The sequence below is a fragment of the Macaca thibetana genome, chromosome 2 (assembly GCF_024542745.1).
Source record: "Macaca thibetana thibetana isolate TM-01 chromosome 2, ASM2454274v1, whole genome shotgun sequence".
Classification (NCBI taxonomy): Eukaryota; Metazoa; Chordata; class Mammalia; order Primates; family Cercopithecidae; genus Macaca; species Macaca thibetana.
The window spans coordinates 193,648,480-193,675,664 of record NC_065579.1 but is presented as its reverse complement, the minus strand read 5'-3'; the positions used below and the strand labels follow the sequence as shown (position 1 = coordinate 193,675,664).

General features: G+C 38.5%; 1 protein-coding gene and 3 long non-coding RNA genes across 10 annotated transcripts in view; 1 reads left to right on the top strand and 3 right to left on the bottom strand.

The window, feature by feature from the left end:
- Positions 1-27,185, top strand: part of ROBO2 (roundabout guidance receptor 2) — a 1,778,513-nt gene that overhangs the window by 560,285 nt on the left and 1,191,043 nt on the right. The gene's annotated exons all lie outside the window — the stretch shown is intronic.
- LOC126949353 (uncharacterized) lies at positions 657-4,092 on the bottom strand. The gene is made up of 3 exons (XR_007723680.1): positions 3,983-4,092; positions 3,604-3,784; positions 657-801 (listed from the first exon to the last, which is right to left on the bottom strand). It is a non-coding gene; the product is annotated as an uncharacterized LOC126949353 (long non-coding RNA).
- The window catches only part of LOC126949349 (uncharacterized), a 62,222-nt gene continuing 51,067 nt past the window's right edge, over positions 16,031-27,185 (bottom strand). Inside the window, exon 4 of the long non-coding RNA XR_007723674.1 lies at positions 16,031-16,396. This is a non-coding gene — a long non-coding RNA (uncharacterized LOC126949349). The remainder of the gene's footprint in view (positions 16,397-27,185) is intronic.
- On the bottom strand, positions 24,294-24,950 carry LOC126949354 (uncharacterized). The gene is made up of 3 exons (XR_007723681.1): positions 24,895-24,950; positions 24,811-24,852; positions 24,294-24,455 (listed from the first exon to the last, which is right to left on the bottom strand). It is a non-coding gene; the product is annotated as an uncharacterized LOC126949354 (long non-coding RNA).

The window sequence follows — 27,185 nt, the reverse complement described above, 5'->3', positions numbered from 1 at the left end:
AGCTCTGAGCAGGCTGCCTTCACTGTGAAACACAAACTTCACGTGGCATGTGGCATGTAACAATGTTTATTTGGCCTATTATCCCATCACTAGCCTAGCTCCCAGCACATATAGCTGAAAACATGCTGAAAATGTGAATATTAACAGTTAAATTTGACTTTTCTAAAAAGGGTATATGTTATATTCAATGGGCTTGGTAAGTATTAGATACTAGAACTCATTGGGATAAAATTGAAAATGTTGATTCTATTCCAAAAAAAAAAAGCCAACCAAGATCCCCTTGTCCTGCCACAAATTTTGTGCTCGTTTTCACAAAGCTGGTGCTTGGCTGTTTTATATAATATTAAGGCACGATTTTAATTACTTGGATAGAGAAAAGTTCTAGAAGAGTCTCTAAGAGGCTAGAATATCTGTTGTACTATTCTTCCTTTGCCAGCATTCTGGTAAACCCATGAATAATATGTGTCAGTACTTGAACTACTTGAAATGGAAATGGCAGAAATTTAAGACCAACGTTTCCTGGTCTTTAATTCAAAGCTTTTATAAAGAAACTGTTGGTCAAAAGAGTATCAGATATTTGGAAGAAGAAAAAAGCCCTTCATTCTTGAAAAGTTGTATATTCAAAACCAGAGGGAAGAACGGTAGTTTTCAGGAGAAGCAGATTGACAGCCTCAGAGTCAAACACCTGCAGAATGAAGCTCGGTTCAGTGTGGAGCAATTATGTTTCCTTGTTGTTACATTCAGTGTGTCCATGTTCATTCCATCAGCAGTTGAATAAAAACTGTGTGAGTGTGTATCCTCCTGGAAAAGAGCAAGGGAGTCCATTTGCATCGGGAGACAATTCTCCCCTTACCTCTTTTAACTACATGAAGAAATGCAAATTCAATGTCAAGCCAATTTTCATGTTAATAATAAGGGGAATAACTTGAAACTTCTTGCTCTAGGCTGGATTGTCTAATATCCAGTCACAGCTGCTAGACTGGCTTTGTCCCACACAACCTGACTTTCACTCCTTAACAGAAAACTTAATAGTGTTGGTATCTGGCTTTAGTTTAGTAAATGTGCTACATTTAAGGGGATAGAGGAAGGAAGAAAGAAGGGAGAGAGAAAGAATCTGAGATCAGGACATAGGGCAGATGGCAGTTGCCTTAGTGGTGTCCACCCCTTACTTGCCTTTCAGGAGAAATACAGTGAATAAAATGGCCAAAGACCATTTTCTCACAGGGCAGAAGGAAAATGAGTAAAGGCTCTGGATAATACACAAACTGAGGAACTGAGTTACTAGTACTTTCAGGAGGTATAGAGAATACCTCAGAACTCAATTCATTTCTTATTGCGAAGTGGTATATTTTTAAGAATGATGGGACAAAAAAACCTAAAGATATGTTGTGTTCATCTGTGTCAAAAACTACCCCAGTAAGTTCTCCCTCCATATCCTAATTTAATCAGGATGCTCTCAAGGATGTGTCCCATAAATCTCTCCAGAGACTTCTTCAGACATTTCTAGTTTTTTTGTTTCTCAAGCGGAAAGACAGCAGAGCACAAAACTACCATGCGTTATTCTTTGCTGTTATTTTAATGGAGATGGCTCTTTACTGGTGGCTCAGGGCAGTACTTTTCCCCAAGCAAATGCTATAGAAGTACAAGCAGCTCACATTACAGTGGTTCTCCTTTATCCATGCTTTCACTTTCTGGTGTTTTGGTTACCTGAAGTCTACTACTGTCAGAAAATATTAAGTGGAAAATTTCAGAAATAAACTATTCCTCAGTTTCAAATTGCATGCTCTTCTGAGTAGCATGATGAGATCGCTCATCTTCCCGGTCCATTCTGCCCAGTTTGTGAATCGCCCCTTTGTCCAGCGTAGCCATACTGTATATACTACCCACTCATTCTTGTTATCGGAGCGACTGTTGCAGAATCTCAGTGTTTGTGTTCAAGTAACCCTTATTTTAATACTACTTTACTAATAATAACTGAATTATTAGTTACTGTTACTCTCCACTATGCCTAATTTATAAATTCAGCTTTCTCATAGGTAAGGGTCTTAGTCTGTTTGTGTTGCTATAAAACATTAACCGAAGCTGGGTAATTTATGAAGAAAAGAGGTTTATTTGGTTCACAGTTTTGCAGGCTTTACAAGAAGCATGGCACCAACATCTACTTCTGGTGAGGGCCTCAGGAAGCTTCCACTCACAATGGAAAGAGAAGGGGAGCAAGCATCACATGGCGAGAGAGGAAAGAAGGAGAGGGGAGGGAGGTGTCAGGCTCTTTTTAACATTCAGTTCTCACAGGAACTAATCAAACAAGAACTCACTCATTACCTGCAAGACAGCAACAAGTCATTCATGACAGAGCCACCCGCATGATCCAAATACCTCCCATCAGGCCCCACCTCCAACACTGGAGGTCACATTTCAACATGAAATTTGGAGGGGGCGAAAATCCAAAATGTATCAGTATGTGTAGGAGAAAACATAGTGTATACAGGATTTGGTACCATCACACATCCACTGAGAGTCTTAGGATGTATCCACTGAGTGTAAGTAGGGACTGTTTTACTAGTGCTGCTGCTACTACTGCTCCTACTATGATGGCTACTACCATAACTACTGTTAAAAATTATCCGAGTGTGTTATAGAACTTCAGGTAAGAGTCACTTAGGTCAGCATGCTTTATATCCCTGCTAAAAATGCCCTTTCTCCAAATGCTGCAGGGTCTACCATGTACAAGATAATCACTAGAAAAGTGAAAGCACAGTTTAAATGTCAGCTTCAGTCCAGTTTTCTTTAGTGGCCACCTGCAACAGGATCATCTGAGGTACTTCTTAAAAAGGCAACTTACTGGGAACTACGTTAGACTGACTTCATCACAATCTGGAATGGGGCTTATGAATCTTTCATTTAAACGAATTTTCCAGATATTTCTTGTTGAGTAGAAAATTTGAAAACTTCTGCTGGTCTTTTCTGGAAAAGTTACACATAAGGTTTTGACCTACTTTGATGGAACTTGTGGCACAATGTTCATACACCAGAAACGGTCAAACATTTCTCCAAATGCTTTTAGATTTTAGAAAATATTATTAAAATGATGATGATTATTATTATTATTATTTTAGATGGAGTCTTGTTCTGTCCCCCAAGCTGGAGTTCAGTGGCACGATCTCGGCTCACTGCAACTTCTGCCTCCCGAGTTCAAGCGATTCTCCTGCCTCAGCCTCCTGAGTAGCTGGGATTACAGGCATGCACCACCATGCCTGGCTAATTTTTGCATTGTAATTTTTGTATTTTTAGTAGAGATGAGGGTTCACCATGTTGGTCAGGCTGGTCTCAAGCTCATGACCTAGTGATCCGCCCGCCTTGGCCTCTGAAAGTGCTGGGATCATAGGCGTAAGCCACCACGCCTGTCCTAAAAATTATTTTAAGATAATTATATGTATATTTAAAAACTGTTAAATATCTTTAAAAATCTAGTAATCACAAGATGCAACGTAACTCATAATTCCAAATATTTTCCAAAAGGTTTGTATTAGTCCATTTTCATACTGCTATAAAAAACTGCCCAAGACTGAGTAATTTTAAAGGAAAGAGGTTTAACTGACTTACAGTTCAGCATGGGTAGGGAGGCCTCAGGAAACCTGCAGTCATGGCAGAAGGTGAACGGAAAGCAAGGCGTCTTCTTGCGTTTTCTTCACAAGGTGGCAGCAAGAAGTGCTACGTGAAGGGGAAAGAGCCCCTTATAAAACCGTCACACTTCGCGAGAGTACAGCCGCTACGGCGGGAACACCTCGCGAGAGGGCAGCCGCTACGGCGGGAACACCTCGCGAGAGGGCAGCCGCTACGGCGGGAACACCTCGCGAGAGGGCAGCCGCTACGGCGGGAACACCTCGCGAGAGGGCAGCCGCTACGGCGGGAACACCTCGCGAGACGGCAGCCGCTACGGCGGGAACACCTCGCGAGACGGCAGCCGCTACCGCGGGAACACCTCGCCAGAGTGCAGCCGCTACCGCGGGAACACCTCGCGAGACTGCAGCCGCTACCGCGGGAACACCTCGCGAGACTGCAGCCGCTACCGCGGGAACACCTCGCGAGACTGCAGCCGCTACCGCGGGAACACCTCGCGAGACTGCAGCCGCTACCGCGGGAACACCTCGCGAGACTGCAGCCGCTACCGCGGGAACACCTCGCGAGACTGCAGCCGCTACCGCGGGAACACCTCGCGAGACTGCAGCCACTACCAGGAGAACAGCCCGGGGAACCACCTCTGTGATTCAATGACCTCCCACCAGGCCTCTGCCTTGACACATGGGGATTGTGGGGTGAGGGAGTCTATAATTCGAGATGAGATTTGAGTGGGGACACAAAGCCTAACTGTATCAAGGCTTATCTGCATATTTTCACTGAACTGGGATTATAATAATCGTATAGTTATTTTTACCCCTTTTTTACTCAAAATGTAAATATTTACAATGTTACTAAAAATTTTCCTACACACAACATTTCTAAAGGTTTTATGCCATTTCCTCAAAATTATATGCAGGCATTTAATAAACACCATTGTTACATAGGCTTTTTTGTTTTTTCCCTGAGGTTTTTTGGAAATATGAAACATTCAGAATCAACATTCTTTATTACATACTTTTACTTTTGAAAACCGTGAAAATATCATTATATACTCTTTACAATTCCATGTTACGATCACAGACTTCAGTTTACTAGCAAAAGAAGGGAAATATATTTTCTAAGTAGTTAATCCATAGAATAAACGTATTTATTACATAGTCCAAGATTATATAAATCATATTTCAAAATTAACTTTCTGAAAGTATATTTGTACAGGGAAGTGCGCATGAACCATCAAATGGAAGAAACTCCAAATTGTCGACATTTAATGGAAAGTGTGTATTTTCTAATGTCAAATGGTATCGTCACTTGAAATCGGACGGAAAACAAGCACAGAGAAATGAAGCTATAGCAAAACTAGGGAAGGAAAAAAAGCTGAGGCACTTAGTAATATTTTAGTAGATATTCCTTTTTGTTTAAAGCCAAGGCAGCTTCAAAATATTCTCCTTTATTTTATAAAAATTACTTTCCAAGCTGAAAGGGTTTTGAAAGAGTCTTTCCAGATGAGCCACTTTCCAGAAAATTATCTTGTGTGTGAATATGGAGGGCAGCAAATTTAAACTCATATGAATAGTCATCGGAGTTTGTCTTCAGAGAGCCGCTCTCTGTACTTCGAATGCAGAGATCTGATATATCTTGCAATTGATAATGAGTTTTAATACAAGGAAATGACCAAAACATCCGCAGTGTGCTCCTGGTTTCCTGAGAGAAAAAGGTATATCTGAGATAATGAGCACCAAGCCCAGTTCACCAAGGGCAAAATCCCTACATTTGTCCTTCCTGGTTAAGGGCTTCTGTGACACCCTGGTGAGGAGAGACTGCTGATTGACAGCAGGTTGTTATCTACCCACAATTTTATAAGTTGCTTAATCTATTTATGATCTCTATAACTCTTACTAAACAGTTCCATGGATATTCCTTTCATAGCCATTATAAAATGTAGGCTCCAAGAATCCTTCCAAACATTTTTAAGAAGTACATACAATTGTTAGAACCAACTAAGACTTTCTTCTAGCTAAGCTGTATTAGACCCTTACTCTGAACCAGACTTTACATTGGTTAATCCATGTATTTCTCACAATAATGCTAAAAGGTAAACCTAATTACCCCCCCCCCCCGTTTTGCAGATGAGAGCTCAACTCCAGGGTAAAGTACCCACGGCTGTGCTAGTAAGAAGTGGTGGGATCACTAGTGAAAGGCAAGTCTCAATCCCTGTGTCCCTATTCATTATGAACAAGCTGGACCCTAGAAGAAACATCAGCTTTGAGACACTACATTTCATACAAGGGATACATTCTTACCAAAGCAATTTATAAATTGTAAAGAACAATGGAAATACAAATTTCAGTTAAAGTCAATTTTTGAATGATTTTACATTCACAAATAATAAAGAGGAATATCTTGACTTTTTCATTAATGTAATGAACAGGGTTCTCAAAAACATATGGAAATGTCCCCTTAGTAGAAAAAGTGTTTTGATCTTACCAAATATATGTATTTAAAAGTATGTATAAATGACATACAGTACATGTTGTACTGTTATGTATTTTTTATAAATTATATCCAACAATGAAAATTAAAAAGGATGAAGTGTATGAGCCAAGTTGAATTTTTTTCTCTCTCCTTCATTTTACAGGGAAACTAGACCATTTTACATACTCCACTCTGTAGAACACTAGAATCGATTTTTAGCATTCACGATACGCTTTCTAATGGGAAAAAGATGCTAATCATGGGTGAATGTAAAGAAAAAATTCATGCCTGAGTTTTGCTACCCTGCATGCTGGGGTGGGGGTAGGTCTCTAAATTTATATATTTCATAAGAGTTCTCTTAACCAGACTCGATTTAACTGGGGTTTGCAGGATTTCCTAGAGCTGCTGAATGTGCATGCTTGATTGGCAACTCTCTAGCTACAGTTCCTGCAGTTAGAATTGTATACATACCAAAAATCAGTCGTTTGTTCCCCGCAAAACAGTGTTTAAGTGTTTTGCATTATCTATGATATAATCTTTAGATTTTACTTCTGCATCAGTGAAACTAAATTAGGGAGCACCAAATAGGGCATTTACATTGAAGAGAGTCTTTAAATACTGGTTCAGCATCATTAGGTTGCTCATAAAGGAATCACAAATAAACATTTTAGAGAGGTTGAGTTTATTGCATATATTGGATATTTACAACATAGTAAATATTCCACCTGCTTATATTTGCTACAAATATAGAGATGGAAAAATGTTTTTGATCCTGGAATAAAGAAGCAATAAACAGCTTTACACTACATTAAGTACAAAAGTGAAGTTAAGGAGTCTGATAATTGGAAAAGTCATTTATTGAAATAATCTTCATCAAGAACATTGTTTCTATTGTAATACCAGATAATATAAATACCCAACACATCAGATGTTTGGAAAAAGGGTAGGTAGATCTCTTTACAAGTATTCTTAGCCCTGGGGTTTTATGTTTTTCAATGCTGATAAAAGTAGAAGACTGGATAACCAAGCAAAAATGGGTTCTGGAATAAAGAATTGCCTAAGAATATAAATGTTTACAATAAACTCTAAGTGAGCAATTAAAAGAGTGAGAAATTTCAGGAAATTGTGATGTTTAAGATAATTCTCACCTTTAATAAATTTTTATTGCTCATTGAGATTTTAACTTTCATAACTAATTTTCAGTCATAAAATTTATCTCCTTTTAATCAAAACTTATTTTTTTCTTAACATGGTTTCTGAAATTTTTAAAGTAAAAGATTTTTAAATCTGGCAGAAAAAGATGATGAAAATTTTAATTTATTCTATTATGTGTGAAAAGGTGGGAGTCCTACTATGTTTCCCAGGCTAGTCTCGAACTCCTGCACTCAATTGATGCTCCATCTCATCCTCTCCAGTAGCTGGGATTACAGGCACATGCCACTGCACCCTGCTCACGAAAATTCTAAACAATTGGCTTTGTGATGAAGTTACATGACTTTAAATATTACTGACATTTGTTGAAAGTATTTCTTGCGTTCAATATTGAGTTATTCTGTTAATGAAGATATACAAAGAAGATGAAACACTAAAAAAATTTGCAAATTTCAAATGCTTGCATTTGAAATATATTTTTTATTTTCAGTGCTTTAAAAAATATTTTGACATGTTCAAAAACTGTGTGAATGCATTTTTATTAGAGATAGGTTTTAAAAATTTGTAATATACCTGTGATATGATTCATAATAAGCCCGGTTGTCCTGTGGTAGCATACAACCACAAGATTTGAGTGGCTTCGGATCACAAAGGTTAATTTACCTCTCATTTAATGTCTACAATGGCCACAGATGCCTTTCTAGGGAAGTTGTTCTCCATGTTGCCATTTGGGGTTCCAGGCCTCTTTAGTAGGTTGTGTAACAGGATGAAACACTAGGGAAGTAACACAAAGTTCTTCAGTGCTTTCATCTGAAGGCGACACATGTTACTTGCCATACAGCTGATCAGATCTGCCATGTGGCTAGTCACGTGGACTCTTCCAGTTGCAAGACAGGATGAGAATGAGGTCTCCTTGTACTCATAAATGATAAATAACTGAATATTGGTAAATACTAGCAATGTCTACTTACATGAACACAAACGGCATTATTTGTTCCTGTTTTTGTAGTAGTTTAGACAGTAACATAACCCTTCTTTTGATTCTTAATGCCACTTTTCTAGACAAGTTGGATAATGTATATTTTGATTGCTCTTTTCCTAGGAAATCTTATCATAGCTGTTCAATCATTAATTTCTAATAATAGTCCATATTTGCCATCTGTGAAATTAATTACTATAGAAGATTCCATCAAACCATGACCTAAGGTGTTGTTCTTGGAATCATTTAAAATTTTGCTGGGCAAAAGCAATGCTTTTTCTCTTTTATCAGCTGCCCCAGGTGAATGGGGGACAATGATGTGGCCTCCTACTCTGCAAAGAATTTCTATTTCCATTAAGCACTTTGAGGCTAGGGAAAGACATTTTATAAATCATTAAATTATTGTAATGCCATAAGCATTTGGGTTTCTAAATTGTTAGATTCAATCCCTATTCCTCTGAAGTCAAAATAATAATGTCGGAGAGAGGTGTAAGCATGTATGAGTAAGCAAATTCTTTCCTATGGATCATAGGGTGTGAAAATGAGTAGAGGGAAGATGAGACAAAGGATTGCTTAGCAAATTGGAAAAAGCTCCTCTTAGCCGCAGGAAGGTTGTAATATGATCAAGAAAGAGGAGGACCTGTTTGCAATTTTTCCTTGAAAACTCATATCTACCAATTATTTATCTTTCTTTATGTTAGATTAGTTAAAGACCAAAGTTGTTTCTGGTTTGTTTTGTGTGTGTGTGTGTGTGTGTGTGTATGTGTGTGTGTGTGTGACTGAATGCAAATGTATCTGAGAATATAAATCAAAACTTGCAAAGGTTGGTCTTGCTAAATATTCCCCTCAACCCCTAATTCTTTGTTGATAGAATATTTTATTGTTATACTATTAAACCTAAGAAATATTTGTATTACTTTGATTTTCTCTTTCAGCTTATTTTTAAAATATCATAAAATCAAATAAACCTTTTGAGTTGGTAATGTGACCTGCCAAACATGTCATGGGCATGCAATTAGTCACCTTTGAATTTTAAAAAACAGCTTACCCTAATTATCCTCTAAATGTATCTGTATTTTGTAATACATCGTTTAGTAGTTACTATTTGGTACTCGGTAGGAAATAGCTCCCCAATTAAAGCTTGATTCCTGAACAGAATGAATGATTTGACTCTACTACAGATAAAGAAAATAAGGCTTAGAGAAATAACGACATTTATGTGCAGTTGCAGAGCCCAAAAAGTGCATGAGTACCTGTCTATTGTCACCTGGGCCATGCTCATTTCTATGCAATTTATACATGGTTGTTTCTCCAAGACACTAAAATTGATGCAGAAGGATTGTCTTTCAGCAAATTTGGTTAATATTATTCATCTATTAATTATCTCACCCGTTCATTCATTTACTTAAGAAACCTTCTGTGAGTACTTATTGGAAATCAAATTCTGGGAATTCAGAACTGTCGATTTTATTCCTGCTATCAAAAGCACACACCCTAACAGAGCTGTTTTAAAAAGTTTGAAGTGCTAACTGAAAAGTGGAAAGAAATAGGAATAATTTGTTAGTTTTGCAAAAGTTATTGGGTCAAAACTTACTTTAAGCAAGAGAAGAGTAATTTTACTTTGTCAAATTGGAAAGGAGTTGAAGTTGACGTTTGCCAAAGAAAGCATCATTAGCATAGATGGAAGTGTGTGTGATGAAAACATGTAGGAAATCCAGGCATCTGTTCAACCTCAACTGATTGTGACTCTGTGAGATTAAAAGAAGGATGGAGATCAGGAGAGTATGGTGGTTAGAACGTTGGGGTAAGATCAGATTGAACACTAATTTCATCCTTTACTGACTGCTGAATTTGCACAACTATGTAACTCCCCTAAGTTCCAATTTCTTCATTGTAAAATGGTGTTATCTTTCCCATCAAGTGTATTCAGTGTGAGGAATTAATTAAATGTAATTATACAGAATTTAGCCCAGTGCCTGACTCACAGAAAGCACATATTAAGTAATTTTTTTAAAGATTGAAAAAGCCTTTTATCACTATGACAAGAGATGATCAACAATTTAGGAATATACATAGAATGTGTAAATACCATTGCTATATGTTATATGTATATGAATAAATACAGAAACAGTACATACTTATTTGTTTAAGGAATTTATTAAACAGGCAAAAATAATTCAACATTCTAGAAAACAACCTTGATGTAACCTTATCTTGAAACACTTACTTAAAAAATAAATAGAATGTACTCAAAAGAATATTCATTTGGTAGGATATTGCTGATTGGTATAAAAAGGAAAAAAATTGTGGTCCAACTAGGTAAAATAAAGTTAAAAATGTTTTCTTTACTAAATGACATATTGCAGTGTTTAAGAAAAACATACAGTATACAGTGCTTCACAAGTTTATTTCACCATGGAATGTTTTCATTGTAGGATATTTCATGCCATTTTCATTGCCTAATACTTTGGAAAATTATGTCTTAGACATTTAGTGCTATCCAGCTTTGTTACTTTCAAAAAATTGAACTAGAATTAGTTTGGCACTGAGCTAGACTTCATAAATGTTTCATTTTATCCAATGAATGTATAGCATTTGACAGCACCAAAATTAAACCACCATAGAAAAGAGAAATACTTCGTTCTCATTATTAGTTTTATAATTGTTTCTTTTTCATATGGTGTCAGTGTTATCCATTCAATTAAATTTATAATTTTCATGCTCTTCTTTATTTTGAATCTTAACTTAGAAAAAATAAAAAGAATAAAATAATAAAATGCATTTTTATTGGTTCTCATTCCAATTTCTGAAACAATATATAGTTAGCAATTTAAAAATTAATTATCCTCCATATATTTGCCTGTTGATTTAGTCATTCCAAAATTTAGAAATTAGACAAAGTTTTTCTTTCCTCTACAGTAATCCTAGTAAATGTTATGCATTACTGTAATCCTATAAGGAGATTTAAAATTCCCGTACTTTTTTTGACCAGTTCTACTTTTCATGCACATTCCTTTCAGCGGAAGGGAAAAATAAAGAAAGAAAACACATGGTAAGCACATAGACAGGAATGATCTCATTCTAATATGCCAGTGTCCACATTGACTCATAAGTTCATTAAATAAATGAATATTAGTTTTTATTTGTCTGCATGTCATGTCTGGCTGTGATGTACATTATACCAATTCTATTTTGGATTGATTGCTGACAGAGAAATCATTCATTATGCATGTCAGTAATGAAGTCCCAGAGACGTAATTTTTTCAGCTTGACTCTGTGAATATACAAAAAGGCTGGAGTCTCTTTGTGCTGGAAATAAGACAATACATGTCTCATTGGCATGTTTAAACTACATACAAGTTATAAGCATATGTAGCATATTGATAGTTATCAATGCCTCCTTTGAGGTTTAGTTATGATAAAATGTGATATTCAGTAAATGGACTAGTACCTAACAGTAGGTGTTCCAGTGTTGCCAATTGCAATGCCATAATTTGTTCACTATTAATCTGTTGTTGGATAAATGTTGCAACTGCAAAGACACAACTCCCATTAAACTAGGAGAAGTTATATAGTTACACTGATTTTGATAAATTCAGGTAGAAATGTAATGATATTCTATGGTTTTGGTCTTTTTTTATTGTTCTAATTATATCATCAATCATAGTTCATTCCAGTTGTATATGTTATTGAATTATAACCACTGTTCTAAAACTCAGATTTCTGAAACTGACTAATGCAATTAATTAATAAATTGAGGGAACAAGGCAGCAAAGATGAGATCAAAGTACCAGAAGGTGCTTTACTTCGGTGACTCAGACCTGGGAGCAGGTTTCTGGAGCCTGTGTCTTTAAGACAGTGGTCGGATTCCATAGTTGCCCGTTGGCATATGAATCACATGATGGAGTGACACTAAACCCATCAAGTAAGGTGCCTTTACATACCGCTTTTAAAAGTTTGTCAGCAGAAATTACAACCCCATCAATACATGCAAACTCACATCTAATAAATTCTGCATGTTTAAAAGTTAAAAAAAAAAAAGTTTGTCATTTGGCTGAGCTTTCACATAATCTTGACCAATCTGAATACCCTTCGTTTTAGTCCATTTTCATGCTGCTGGTAAAGACATACTCAAGACTGGGAAGAAAAAGAGGTTTAATTGGACTTACAGTTCCACATGGCTGGGGAGGCCTCAAAATCATAGCGGGAGGCAAAAAGAGCTTCTTACTTGGTGGCAGCAAGAGAAAATGAGAAAGAAGCAAAGGCGGAAACCTGTGATAAACCCATCAGCTCTCGTGAGACTTATTCACTATCACAAGAATAGCAGGGGGAAGACTGGCCCCCATGATCGAATTACCTCCTTGTGGGTTCCTCCCATAACAAGTGGGAATTCTGGGAGATACAACTCAAGATGAGATTTGGTGGAGATACAGCGAAACCATATCATTCCGCCCCTGGCCCATCCAAATCTCATGTCCTCATATTTCAAAACCAACCATGCCTTCCCAGTAGTCCCCCAAAGTCTTAACTAATTTCACCATTAACTCAAAAGTCCACAGTCCAAAGTCTCATCTGAGATAAGTCAAGTCCCTTCTGCTTATGAGCCTGTAAAATCAGAAGCAAGCAAGTTACTTACTAGATGCAATGGAGGTACGGATATGGGGTAAATACAGCCATTCCAAATGGGATAAATTGGCCAAAACAAAGGGGCTACAAGGCCCATGAACTTCCGAAATCCAGCAGGGCAGTCAAACTGTAAAGCTCCAAAATGATCTCTTTTGACTCCAGGTCTCATGTTGAGGTTATGCTAATGCAAGAGGTGGGTGCCAGTGGCCTTCGGCAGCTCTGCCCCTGTGGCTTTGCAGGGTGCAGCTTTCGTGGACTGACGTCAAGTGTCTGCAGCTTTTCCAGGTGCACGGTGCAAGCTGTCAGTGGATCTGCCATTCTGGGGTCTGGAGGACGGTGACCCTCTTCTCACAGCTCCACTAGGCAGTGCCTCAGTGGAGACTGTGTGGGGCTCAACCCCACATTGCCCTTCCACACTGCCCTAGCAGAGGTTCTCCATGAGGTCCCTGACCCTGCAGGGAACTTTTGCCTGGGCATCCAGGCATTTCCATACATCTTCTGAAATCTAGGCGGAGGAGGTTCCCAAACCTCAGTTGTTGACTTCTGTGCACCTGCAGGCTCAACACCACATGGAAGCTGCCAAGGCTCGGGACTTCCACCCTCTGCAGCCGCAGCCCGAGCTATATATTGGCCCCTTTCGGCCATGGCTGGGGTGACTGGGACACGGGGTACCAAGTCCCTCGGCTGCACACAGCTCGGGAAGCCTGGACCTGGCCCAGGAAATCACTTTTTCTTCCTGAGCCTCCAGGCCTGTGACGGGAGGGGCTTCTGTCAAGGTCTCTGACGTGACCTGGAGATATTTTCACCATGGTCGTGGGGATTGACATTAGGCTCCTTGCTACTTATGCAAATTTCTGCAGTCAGCTTGAATTTCTTGGCAGAAGATGAGTTTTTCTTTTCTATCGAATAGTCAGGTCGCACGTTTTCCAAACTTTTATGCTTACTTTCCTTATAAAACTGAATGCCTTTAACAGCACCCAAGTCACCTTTTGAATGCTTTGCTGCTTAGAAATTTCTCCGCCAGATACCCTAAATAATCTGTCTCAAGTTCAAAGTTCCACAAATCTCTAGGGCAGGGGCAAAATGCCACCAGTCTCTTTGCTAAAACATAACAAGAGTCACCTTTACTCCAGCTCCCAACAAGTTCCTCACCTCCATCTGAGACAGCCTCAGCCTGGACCTTATTGTCCATGTCACTATCAGCATTTTGGGCAAAGCCATTCAGCATGTCTCTAGGAAGTTCAAAACGTTCCTGCATTTTCCTGTCTTCTTCTAAGCCCTGCAAACTGTTCCAACCTCTGCCTGTTACCCAGTTCCAAAGTTGCTTCCACATTTTTGGGTATCTTCTCAGCAAGACCCCACTCTACTGGTACCAATTTACTGTATTATTCTGTTTTCACACTGCTGATAAAGACGTACCCAAGACTGAGAAGAAAAAGAGGTTTAATTGGACTTACAGTTCCACATGGCTGGGTGGCCTCAGAATCACGGTAGGAGGCAAAAGGCACTTCTTACATGGCAGTGGCAAGAGAAAGTGAGGAAGAAGCAAAAGCGGAAACCCCTGGTAAACCCATCAGATCTCATGAGATTTGTTCACTATCATGAGAAGAGCATAAGAAAGACCAGCCCCCGTGATTCAGTTACCTCCCCTGGGTCCCTCTCACAACATGTGGGAATTCTGGGAGATACAATTCAAGTTTAGGTTTGGTGGAGACACAGCCAAACCATGCCAGGCTTCTTCAAATAGGGCTGGTGCTGTATACGCCATCTGTGAGATAAATACAATGTACCCTGTGTTGGAGCTCAAAATGTATGAATATTCCTGAATTTATATCTGGCTTTGTTATTTTATACATGCATTAAAACACTTTCGTTTCGGCTTACTCCTCTTCGTTTGTTTGTGAGTTTGGTTTGGGACACTTCTTTTCAGATATACTTGGTTATGATATAATATGGAGACTAGAGATAAATACACCTCTCAATGCAATGTGAGTAAAATTTGACTTATTTTCCATATCCTAGTGATATATATATATAACACACACACAAACATATATATATATAGAGAGAGAGAGAAATGTAGGTGCAGATGCAGACTTATAAAATTTCAACAGTGTAATATTCATTAGAAAGATGAATAGCAAAAAGAATTTATTAAAGTACATGTACCTGTAAATCTATATAAATCTATATTTCTTTCTATTCATGTATCAAAGAATTATTTCAAAGTACCTAATTTATATGAAACCCTTTGGAGGCTGTAGTAGAGTTGCTTACGTCTTTTTCCTTTAGGTGTTATGGTAACTACTATAGACTTTATTCAGCCCCAATGTTCATATTGCATTGCAGGGTATAACAAATAGCTACGAGTACTAAATGGCATTGTTACTAAATGCCATTGGTATGAAACTGAATTGGTCCTAAATTTTCTGTAAAAGTTCTTTAATGTAATAAGACATATACTCTATTGATCTTTAAGAGCAGCTACAAATTGTCAACATTATTGGAATTCATCTTGTGGTTAATAAATAAAAGATAACGAATAAAAGGTAATAAAAACATCATCATATTCCCACCACATCGTTTTATTTTGAAGGCCTTTTTATCACTCATTGCTGTAAAAGTATCATTTAAGTTCAGTTTCCTCATCTATACTATGGCAAAAATAATAACTTCTCCAAATATGTGGTTTAACAAATGAACAAATAAAAAAGAAGAAAGCATGTCAAGCCATTTTGTCACCCAAAGAGAAGTATATGCATGTAAGAATATTACAATAAAAAGAAGAAAGCTTAGAAAAGATATCTTTATTTTTTTCTTAACACAAAGAAAAATGTTCTCTAATTATCCTCCATTTCTGGGGCCTTATGTTTATGCTTATTTTTTCTTATGACAGTGTTTTATAAAGAGTATTTACATTTATTTAAAAAAAAACTGAGCACGAAGATGCACTTTGTGGCAATAATATATGGATAATTTACCCCAAGATTTAACTTACCAAAACTTAGCGGTAAAAAAAAAAAAGGAAACCTGAAAAAACCCGTAAATAGTGAAATATTAGAAAACCTATCAAGGCAAGTCATTATATTAACATATTCAAAAGAAAAAGAAACATGATCATTTCAAAATAACAGGAAACCTATACGTGTGCAGTAAATATTCTTTGTAAATGGAGGCTGGACATAGTGACTCACTTTGAACAGATACAATATAGACAAGTGGTGCTTTGTGACTGCTAAGGGTAAGTCATAAAATGAAGGGCTTTCTTCTGGCTCTCTTGCTCTCTTGGTTGCATACAATAGGACAAACCAGCTGACATGTTGTAAGGACATTCAAGCAACCATGAGAAAATTACCTACTGGATAGGAATTGAGGCTCTCCACCAACAGTGAACACCAACTTGCCTGCCATGTGAGTGAGCCAGGTTGAAAGCAAATCCTCTGGTGCAATTAAGCCTACAGATGACAACAGCTCCAGCCAGTTTCTTGACTTCGGAAGAGACTCTGAGCTAAAACTGCACAGCTAATCCACTGCAGAGTTTCTGACCTGCCCAATATGTGAGAGAGAATACATGCTTACTGTTGTTCTAAATCATTAAATCCTGGAGTAATCTGTGATGCAACTGTAGATATCTAAGAAAAATACCAAGACATGTCAAGTCCTAGTGATTAAGACTATGATAGCTGTCGATTAATAAATAAATAGAACTATGGAAAAGAATAGACAATACCGACATAAAGCCATGCATCAATAACATCTTAATATATGTCAGAGTACCAGTGTATTAGGCCATTCTTGCATTGCTATAAAGAATTACCTGAGACTGGGTAATTTATAAAGAAAAGAGGTTTAATTGACTCACAGTTATTCCGGCTTTAGAAGAAGCATGGTGCTGGCATCTTCTGGGCTTCTAGGGAGGTCTCAGGAAACTTACAATCATGGCAGAAGGTAGGGGAGCAGGTATGTCACATGGCCTGAGTGGAGCGAGGTTGGGGGTGTAGGGGAGGTGTCACATACTTTTAAACAGTCATATCTCACAAGATCTCACTATCAGGAAGACAGCACCAAAGCATGAGGGATCCTCCCCTATGATCCGAACATCTCCCAGCAGGCTCTACCTCCAGCACTGGGGTTAGAACTCAACACGAGATTTAGGCAGGGACAAATATCTAGTCTATATCAACCACTATTATAGTACAATAATAAGAGTATTAGGAAAATTATGATGAAAATATAGAGAAAATTACTGTAACACAATGCTTAAAAATAATATCTATGTGGCTTAAAGATTTAAAGGTAAAAAATGAAGCTTTAAAACTTTAGAAAAAAGCAATAAAATGTCTTTATGACTTTGGGATAAAGAAAAATTCTTAAGAAAGATGATATTTCTAAAAGTGTTATTTAATTGAGCTTCATCTGCAAATATTTCAGAACAATTTCTTTACAATTTCTTCAAAGCTCTTGGTAAGCAATGAAATTTATCACCTATACTTTGAAAAACAGTATAGGCCTAAATAAATGAAAATTTTTAAGAGCCCGCATCTCCAAGACAATCCTAAGTCAAAAGAACAAAGCTGGAGGCATCACCCTACCTGACTTCAAACTATACTACAAGGCTACAGTAACCAAAACAGCATGGTACTGGTACCAAAACAGAGATATAGACCAATGGAACAGAACAGAGTCCTCAGAAATAATACCACACATCTACAGCCATCTGATCTTTGACAAACCTGAGAGAAACAAGAAATGGGGAAAGGATTCCCTATTTAATAAATGGTGCTGGGAAAATTGGCTAGCCATAAGTAGAAAGCTGAAACTGGATCCTTTCCTTACTCCTTATACGAAAATTAATTCAAGATGGATTAGAGACTTAAATGTTAGACCTAATACCATAAAAATCCTAGAGGAAAACCTAGGTAGTACCATTCAGGACATAGGCATGGGCAAAGACTTCATGTCTAAAACACCAAAAGCAACGGCAGCAAAAGCCAAAATTGACAAATGGGATCTCATTGAACTAAAGAGCTTCTGCACAGCAAAAGAAACTACCATCAGAGTGAACAGGCAACCTACAGAATGGGAGAAAATTTTTGCAATCTACTCATCTGACAAAGGGCTAATATCCAGAACCTACAAAGAACTCAAACAAATTTACAAGAAAAAAACAAACAACCCCATCAAAAAGTGGGCAAAGGATATGAACAGACATTTCTCAAAAGAAGACATTCATACAGCCTACAGACACATGAAAAAATGCTCGTCATCACTGGCCATCAGAGAAATGCAAATCAAAACCACAATGAGATACCATCTCACACCAGTTAGAATGGCAATCATTAAAAAGTCAGGAAACAACAGGTGCTGGAGAGGATGTGGAGAAATAGGAACACTTTTACACTGTTGGTGGGATCGTAAACTAGTTCAACCATTATGGAAAACAGTATGGCAATTCCTCAAGGATCTAGAACTAGATGTACCATATGACCCAGCCATCCCATTACTGGGTATATACCCAAAGGATTATAAATCATGCTGCTATAAAGGCACATGCACACGTATGTTTATTGCAGCACTATTCACAATAGCAAAGACTTGGAATCAACCCAAATGTCCATCAGTGACAGATTGGATTAAGAAAATGTGGCACATATACACCATGGAATACTATGCAGCCATCAAAAAGGATGGGTTTGTGTCCTTTGTAGGGACATGGATGCAGCTGGAAACCATCATTCTTAGCAAACTATCACAAGAACAGAAAACCAAACACCGCATGTTCTCACTCATAGGTGGGAACTGAACAATGACATCACTTGGACTCAGGAAGGGGAACATCACACACCGGGGCCTATCATGTTGAGGGGGGGAGGGGGGAGGGATTGCACTGGGAGTTATACCTGATGTAAATGACGAGTTGATGGGTGCAGCACACCAACATGGCACAAGTATACATATGTAACAAACCTGCACGTTATGCACATGTACCCTAGAACTTAAAGTATAATAATAATAAAAAAAGAAAAGAAAAGAAATGCTGGCAGGAAGTCAGGAACAGGAGAGGTTGTGCCCATGTGGAAAGTAGAGAGAGGTGTCTTCATGGTGGGCGGATTCGCGGGGGAGCATATCTTTCAAGGAAAGGCCCAGAAGGAGATGCCAGAGGGAGAGCCAAAATCAGTGTTTTCTTAATCATGGGGCCACTGTTAACTTGAGTAAATTTAGTAAAATGTATTTGAACAAAAAAAAAAAAAAAGAAAGATTTTCATAAACAGCACTTAGTCTCTGTTCTAGTTATCTATTGCTTCATAATGAATTCGCCCCCAAGCTTAGCTTTTTAACCCAGCAATTGATCCTTTGATGCTCTCTGGTAGTTTATGTGGGGCAGAGTTTTGGGAAGGGCTTTGCTAGGTGCTTCTGGCTCAGGGTCTGTCATGCAGTCGAAGCCAGATGAAGGCTTGGAGCAGCTGGGGGTTGGCCAGGCATCTCTCTCTCTCTTCCTATTGACTCAGGACCTCTTTATGGGTCTCTCTGCAAAGGCTAGTTTGGATTTTCTCATAGCAGTACAGCCTCAGGGCAGTCAGACACCTTTCCTGATGGCCAAAGTTTTCAAGAATGAATATACCCTTGAGCAAGGTAGAAGCTGCATTACCCTTTACCACCTAGGCTTGAACGCCACTTAGAATCACTTCTACCAGACTGTGTTAGTCAGTCAGTCATTCATAGCTCATCACAATTCTGGAGGATGGGCTACATAATTGGTGGGGCCCAGTGCAAAATAAAAATGAGGGGTCTTTTGTTCAAAACTAGTTAAGAACTTCAAGACAGTGACCGCAGAGTGTTAAATCAAGAACTAAACCTTTCTAGGCTTGGGGCCCTGTGTGACTACATAGGTTGATCCCATGTCTCAGTGGTGGGGGTGTCAAGGCCACATGTAGAAAAGCATGTTAGATGGGAGATAATGGTGTTACATCTTCGGAAAATAATATCTACTACATTCTCTGTGACTCATCTCCAATTAATTTGGTGGCTCACACTTTTACTATCTAAAACCACAGTTAGCCATTAACTGTAGAGGAGACACTACAGGCTGCCATAATAGTAAAAAGGATGTATTCTAAAAACCCTTATGGAGATGATGGTTGCCTCTAAATAGCAAAAATACCTGGTTTAGATTTGTTATGGGTTGAAGAAATTCATAGATTAAAGCCCTAACTCCCAGTGTGACTGTATTTAGAGATAGGGGCTTTAAGGAGGTGATTAAGGTTAAATGAAGTCATAAGGGTGGGACTGTAATCCAACAGGACTAGTGTCCTTGTTAGAAAAGGTGGAGATACCAGGAGTGTGTGCAGAAAGGCCATGAGAGGACACAGGGACAAGGCAGCCATCTGTAAGCCAAGTGGGGAGGACTCAGGAGAAACCAAACCCGCTGACACCTTGATCTTGGGTTTCCAGCCTCCAAAGCTGGATAAAATAAATTTCCAAAAAAAAAACCAAAAAAAAAAAAAAAAAAAAAAAAAAAGAAAATTTTTAAAGTAAATAAATTAATATTGTTGCCCCAAATCCTAAGTCCATCCTTTTTAAATATTTTTCTTTTTGTGCCCTGTGGTACATTTGTGCCATCCTTAGTTGTTTAGAAGCCTTTTTTATTTAAAAGTAACAATAGAGAGAATAAGAGCAAAAACTTTGAAGTAAGCATAAAAGGACCAGATTAAGTCCCTTCAGGTTTTTCATTTCTTTATCTAATCCTCTTTCCTCTTCCATCCCCACCAACAACCTCAATCACATCTAAACTCCTGAATACACACATCATATCTGCCATTTTTTATGTCTATATATGACTCAGATAGCTCTTTTTTGCTTTTCTCAGCTTGGCTGAGTCCACTTGGAATTTTCAAAAGTGATTTTATCAAAGAGTATTGGAGAAATAAGTAGATAAGTACAATGCAAAAGCATAATAGTAAATATTTGCAAAATGTCGATTTTTCATTCTAACATGATAAAATTTTACATTCAGGTATAAGTCTTCAGGATTACTCACCAAGTTCTTTCCCCTCAATTTCTAATTTGAATTTTCACAGTTTAGAGCAGAAACATTCAACCTATTTTTTGATATTTTATATTATAAGAAAACTCAGTACATATACACATACACATACATGCATGTATATGGACGTGTGTATGACTAAAACAAATTATTCACAAAGTAATGTGCATTACCATCAGGGATGCATTGAGTTTTTTTAATGTTAGTTATTACTTACAAAATTTATTTTATGATACAATTATAGATTACAAAGATCAGCAATTTTATTTTAAATAAAAAGAATAAGATATACTATAAAGGAAAACACCAGAGTGCATCACGGGGAGTAAGAGGAAATATAGTTTGTTTATTTCAGCTGTACTTTATGCATAAATATATGTAAGTATGTGTGAAAGTATTACGTATTCACACTACGGTGTGATGTAAATTATCTGTGTTACTGTTGGTCATTGTCAGAAAAGTTTGTAAGTCACTGGTTGAATTTTCTTCGAAGAAAGCCCTTTTTCTTCTTTCAATCAGTTTTTGGCAATTCTTTATAGTGCTACCCTTTTTGTCCCTCTTTGGACAAATTTTACACTGCCTAGCTTAAGTAAATTGGCTAGTTCATGGTTGTTTACAGCCCTAGCATCCACAGGCCCAGTCTGAACTGGGGACAGGTCCACTTACTTTGCCCATCACCACATCACATGGCTGTACTCCACTTATGACAGCAGGGAAGTGGAGGCTGTGACCAGGAATTTACCACCATGGGAATAGCATGGCCTATATCCAAGACTGCTCCAGCTGGGAAAACAATGAAAGCACCTGAGGCTCAATGGTATAGGCAGGATCAAGTGATATGGGGTGACCTATGATTGGGTAGGACACTGTGCACCCCTGGCCACTCAGATATGCCTTCATCCTTTTATGGTATTTGAATCTTGTATGAGGTCAAGGTACCCTAACTTCTTCCCTAGAAAGAGAGGACAATTTCAACCCTTAAAGACAGCGGTCACTTGCATTCTCCTAACAAATCTTAAAAAGTGTTTGCCCCCCCCCAAAAAACAAACAATAAATAACAATTAAAATAACAATAATATAAACTTTACCCTTTCTCTAGTGGAAACAAAATAACCAAAATATAAAAAAACTAACTTTTCCCTGGAAATGAGGGAAAGCTTAGTTTTCAAGAAAATTTAGTTTTCAATAATTTTAGTTTCAAGTTTTCAAGATTAAATGGATATTGTAGTTTAATTAAGGAATGCTGTACACATCACCATATACACAAATCCTTAGGATCATCAAATCCTTTAGGCCTTCCTCAATATCCTATGACTCTCTTAGATAAACCATTTCTTCCATTCATCTCTATACAATCCCAAGTACTATCTTCTTTATAATCTTTATGAGTATCTGTAACTTTATTCATTCATTTATTAATTTATTTGTTTCTAGTCTTTTTCAAAAAGAAAATAAACTCATCAAGAGAAGGTATTCTATTGGTTTGATAAACAAGTACATGAATTCCTAATGCCTAGATTAATGTTTGGCACACAGAATAACTCAAGAAATATTTAGTACGTGCATCACAATTTTTATATTTTTGTTGAGGCATAAGGGCAAATTTTATTGAAGATAGAAGACATATACAGGAACTGGTTTCCCTTTGTATTAGGTTTTATCCAGCTATCTTAAGATATGTTTCTACTGGGAGAATTCATGTTAGTCAAAAGTATATGTGAATGTATATACATGTATCATGAGTTATGCTAAAAAGTGCATTTCACATTTTATTTGACCAATTATAGAAGAAATATTGTAAATATTACAAAATAGTGGGTAATAAAAATAATTTATACTAAAGTTTGAAATCAATTGGGATCTGGGATAAGGCATTTTATACCCGCCCATTCTATAAGCCATTGTATTTTGCTTTAATGTGATTTTTGATTTATTACTGAAGCACTGGATGATTAATTCAGAAAAATGATGGGTGATAAGAAGGAACTATTTGAAATTTTAAAATTGCAACAGATCATCCACAGTGGATAATTTACATGTAGATAATTGAGAGTTGGCTGAAGATAGATGTCTCTAATTTTGATGGTGTCTTTGAGAAAATAACACTCCTGATATTTGTCGGGTTGAAGAACCACTAGTTTAATATAATTTCTGCATGCTATCGTATTTTTTCAGTCTATTTCACAGGAAAAGTGTCCATTGTTGTAAGATATATTGTTTAAATGGCTTGATGTATTACTGTCACACTGTTAACCTTCAAATATTGTGAAGACCACTGCCTAAGGGAGACTGAGGTCAAGACATTTTAGTTACTCTTATTTTGGTACTAAAGCTAAGTGAGGAGCTTTTAGTTTGATAGGCAAAGACAAAACGACACTGGCCCTTTTTTCCTACCGTACATTTTCTCCTTTTGTTCTGTGCTCCTCACTCTGATACCAGTTAAAATATCCTGGATAAAATACAGATGTGTGTGTGTGTATAATATGTATGTACCTATTATATATTTGTCTAAAACATATATATCATATATACTTCATGTATAAAATGGACATAATTTTTTTAATTCTTGCAACAGAGTACCTAAATTGCATGCACAATAATGATTCTAAACCATTGAATAGCTCTTGGAACACCAAACTGTATACGTCACTCATCTTTATCTTAGCGTGGTAGAAAATTATATTCTGAATAAGCATTTATAATATTAATTCATTTGTTGCCAGGAAGAATTATTAATACCTGGGCTTCATAATTTCTATCATTTTCTTTTATAAACTAAATTAATCATTAATTCAAGCCTTGGGGTCACCTACATCAATCTTATTGTGTTTCATGACACTTTCAAAATAAAGTATTTTGACATTCAGAAAGTACAAGCTTTTAGCAAGATCAAACATACTATTCATTTTTTTATTCAGTAGAAAAATTATATGCAATGCTCTATTTTTTGTTACATGGAAATGTTTTAAAGAGGAAAAATAATATGAATTTATGATGGTGTACAATGAAACACTTGTTGCTCATAAATATTCTCATCTGATAATCGATATTTTTATTCATATTCCTTAAGATTTTTTCATATAAGCTTCTAGAGACTATTTTTTGGTGACCCATCATTTCTTGTTAGAAAGCTCTGGCTAGCTTCCAGCATGTTTCGTTTTGAGAATGTGTGTCTCAGATATGTAGGTTACATTATCACCAACACTGCATTTTGTACATTCAGAACATCAGGGACCATCTGTGACAACTCATCCTTAGATGTGTGGGACCTTTCTTACTGCTCCATCATCCCCCAAACACATGTGTGGGACTTTTCTCACTGCTCCATCAGCCGTGAATACATGTGTGGGACCTTTCTCACTACTCCATCATCCCCTGAATACATGTGTGGGACCTTTCTCACCGCTCCATCATCCCCTGAATACATGTGTGGGACCTTTCTCACCGCTCCATCATCCCCTGAATACATGTGTGGGACCTTTCTCACTGCTCCATCAGCCGTGAATACATGTGTGGGACCTTTCTCACTACTCCATCATCCCCCGAATAGATGTGTGGGACCTTTCTCACTGCTCCATCAGCCCCTGAATACATGTGTGGGACCTTTCTCACTGCTCCATCAGCCCTGAATACATGTGTGGGACCTTTCTCACTGCTCCCTCATCACCTGAATACATGTGTGGGACCTTTCTCACTGCTCCATCAGCCCTGAATACATGTGTGGGACCTTCTCACTGCTCCATCATCCCCTGAATACATGTGTGGGACCTTTCTCACTGCTCCATCAGTCCCCTGGGACCTTCTCATGCTCCCTCATGAATACATGTGGGACCTTTCTCACTGCTCCCTCATCCCCTGAATACATGTGTGGGACCTTTCTCACTGCTCCATCAGCCCCTGAATACATGTGTGGGACCTTTCTCACTGCTCCCTCATCCCCTGAATACATGTGTGGGACCTTTCTCACCGCTCCATCATTCCCTGAATACATGTGTGGGACCTTTCTCACTGCTCCCTCATCCCCTGAATACATGTGTGGGACCTTTCTCACCGCTCCATCATTCCCTGAATACATGTGTGGGACCTTTCTCACCGCTCCATCATCCCCGGAATACATGTGTGGGACCTTTCTCACCGCTCCATCATTCCCTGAATACATGTGTGGGACCTTTCTCACTGCTCCATCATCCCCTGAATACATGTGTGGGACCTTTCTCACTGCTCCATCATCCCCTGAATACATGTGTGGGACCTTTCTCACACCGCTCCATCATACCCCGAATACATGTGTGGGACCTTTCTCACCGCTCCATCATCCCCTGAATACATGTGTGGGACCTTTCTCACGGCTCCATCATCCCCTGAATACATGTGTGGGACCTTTTCACCGCTCATCCCCTGAATACATGTGTGGGACCTTCTCACTGCTCCCTCATCCCCTGAATACATGTGTGGGACCTTTCTCACTGCTCCCTCATCCCCCGAATACATGTGTGGGACCTTTCTCACCGCTCCATCATCCCCTGCTGCTCCATCATCCCCCTGAATACATGTGTGGGACCTTTCTCACTGCTCCATCAGCCCCTGAATACATGTGTGGGACCTTTCTCACTGCTCCATCATCCCCTGAATACATGTGTGGGACCTTTCTCACCGCTCCATCAGCCCCCTGAATACATGTGTGGGACCTTTCTCACTGCTCCATCATCCCCGGAATACATGTGTGGGATCTTTCTCACTTTCATCATCCCCTGAATACATGTGTGGGACCTTTCTCACCGCTCCATCATCCCCTGAATACATGTGTGGGACCTTTCTCACCGCTCCATCATCCCCTGAATACATGTGTGGGACCTTTCTCACTGCTCCATCAGCCCTGAATACATGTGTGGGACCTTTCTCACCGCTCCATCATCCCCTGAATACATGTGTGGGACCTTTCTCACGGCTCCATCATCCCCTGAATACATGTGTGGGACCTTTCTCACTGCTCTCATCTGAATACATGTGTGGGACCTTTCTCATCCATCATCCCCTGAATACATGTGTGGGACCTTTCTCACGGCTCCATCATCCCCTGAATACATGTGTGGGACCTTTCTCACTGCTCCATCACCCCTGAATACATGTGTGGGACCTTTCTCACTACTCCATCATACCCCGAATACATGTGTGGGACCTTTCTCACTGCTCCCTCATCCCCTGAATAGATGTGTGGGACCTTTCTCACCGCTCCATCATCCCCTGAATACATGTGCGGGACCTTTCTCACCGCTCCCTCATCCCCGGAATACATGTGTGGGACCTTTCTCACTGCTCCCTCATCCCCTGAATAGATGTGTGGGACCTTTCTCACCGCTCCATCATCCCCTGAATACATGTGTGGGATCTTTCTCACCGCTCCATCATCCCCCGAATAGATGTGTGGGACCTTTCTCACTGCTCCATCAGCCCCTGAGTACATGTGTGGGACCTTTCTCACTGCTCCATCAGCCCTGACTACATGTGTGGGACCTTTCTCACCACTCCATCAGCCCCCAAATAGATGTGTGGGACCTTTCTCACTGCTCCATCATCCCCGGAATACATGTGTGGGATCTTTCTCACTGCTCCATCATCCCCTGAATACATGTGTGGGACCTTTCTCACCGCTCCATCATCGCCTGAATACATGTGTGGGACCTTTCTCACCGCTCCATCATCCCCTGAATACATGTGTGGGACCTTTCTCACTGCTCCATCAGCCCTGAATACATGTGTGGGACCTTTCTCACTACTCCATCATACCCCGAATACATGTGTGGGACCTTTCTCATTGCTCCATCATCCCCTGAATAGATGTGTAGGACCTACCATGTTGCATTTAAGAGTTTCTTAGACTCTATGTTTACCATATTTTGATTGTTCAGTAGCAATATATTTGAGATGTTGTAAGTAGTATTTAAAAAAATTTTTTCTTCTAACTATGAGCTTAGCTCAAAGAGGAATAAATAGTAAGTTATATCTCTGACAGTTTTAAGCAAGAAGAAATAATGATAGAAATTGTCATTTACAAAAGCCCCTCATATGCCAAGTTCTGTGTTAAAATCATCATTTAAATTGTGAATTACTTATTTATTTTCATATATTCCTATCATACAGAAACTGTTGTTGCCCCTGTTTTGGATGTGAGGAATTACAGCATGAAAGGGGTTAAGTAAATTGTCCAAGGCTACATTGGAATAGCAACTGGCAAAGTGAGGATTCCAATATGGGAATTGAATCCATTGTCAGCACTTTAAACAAATAACT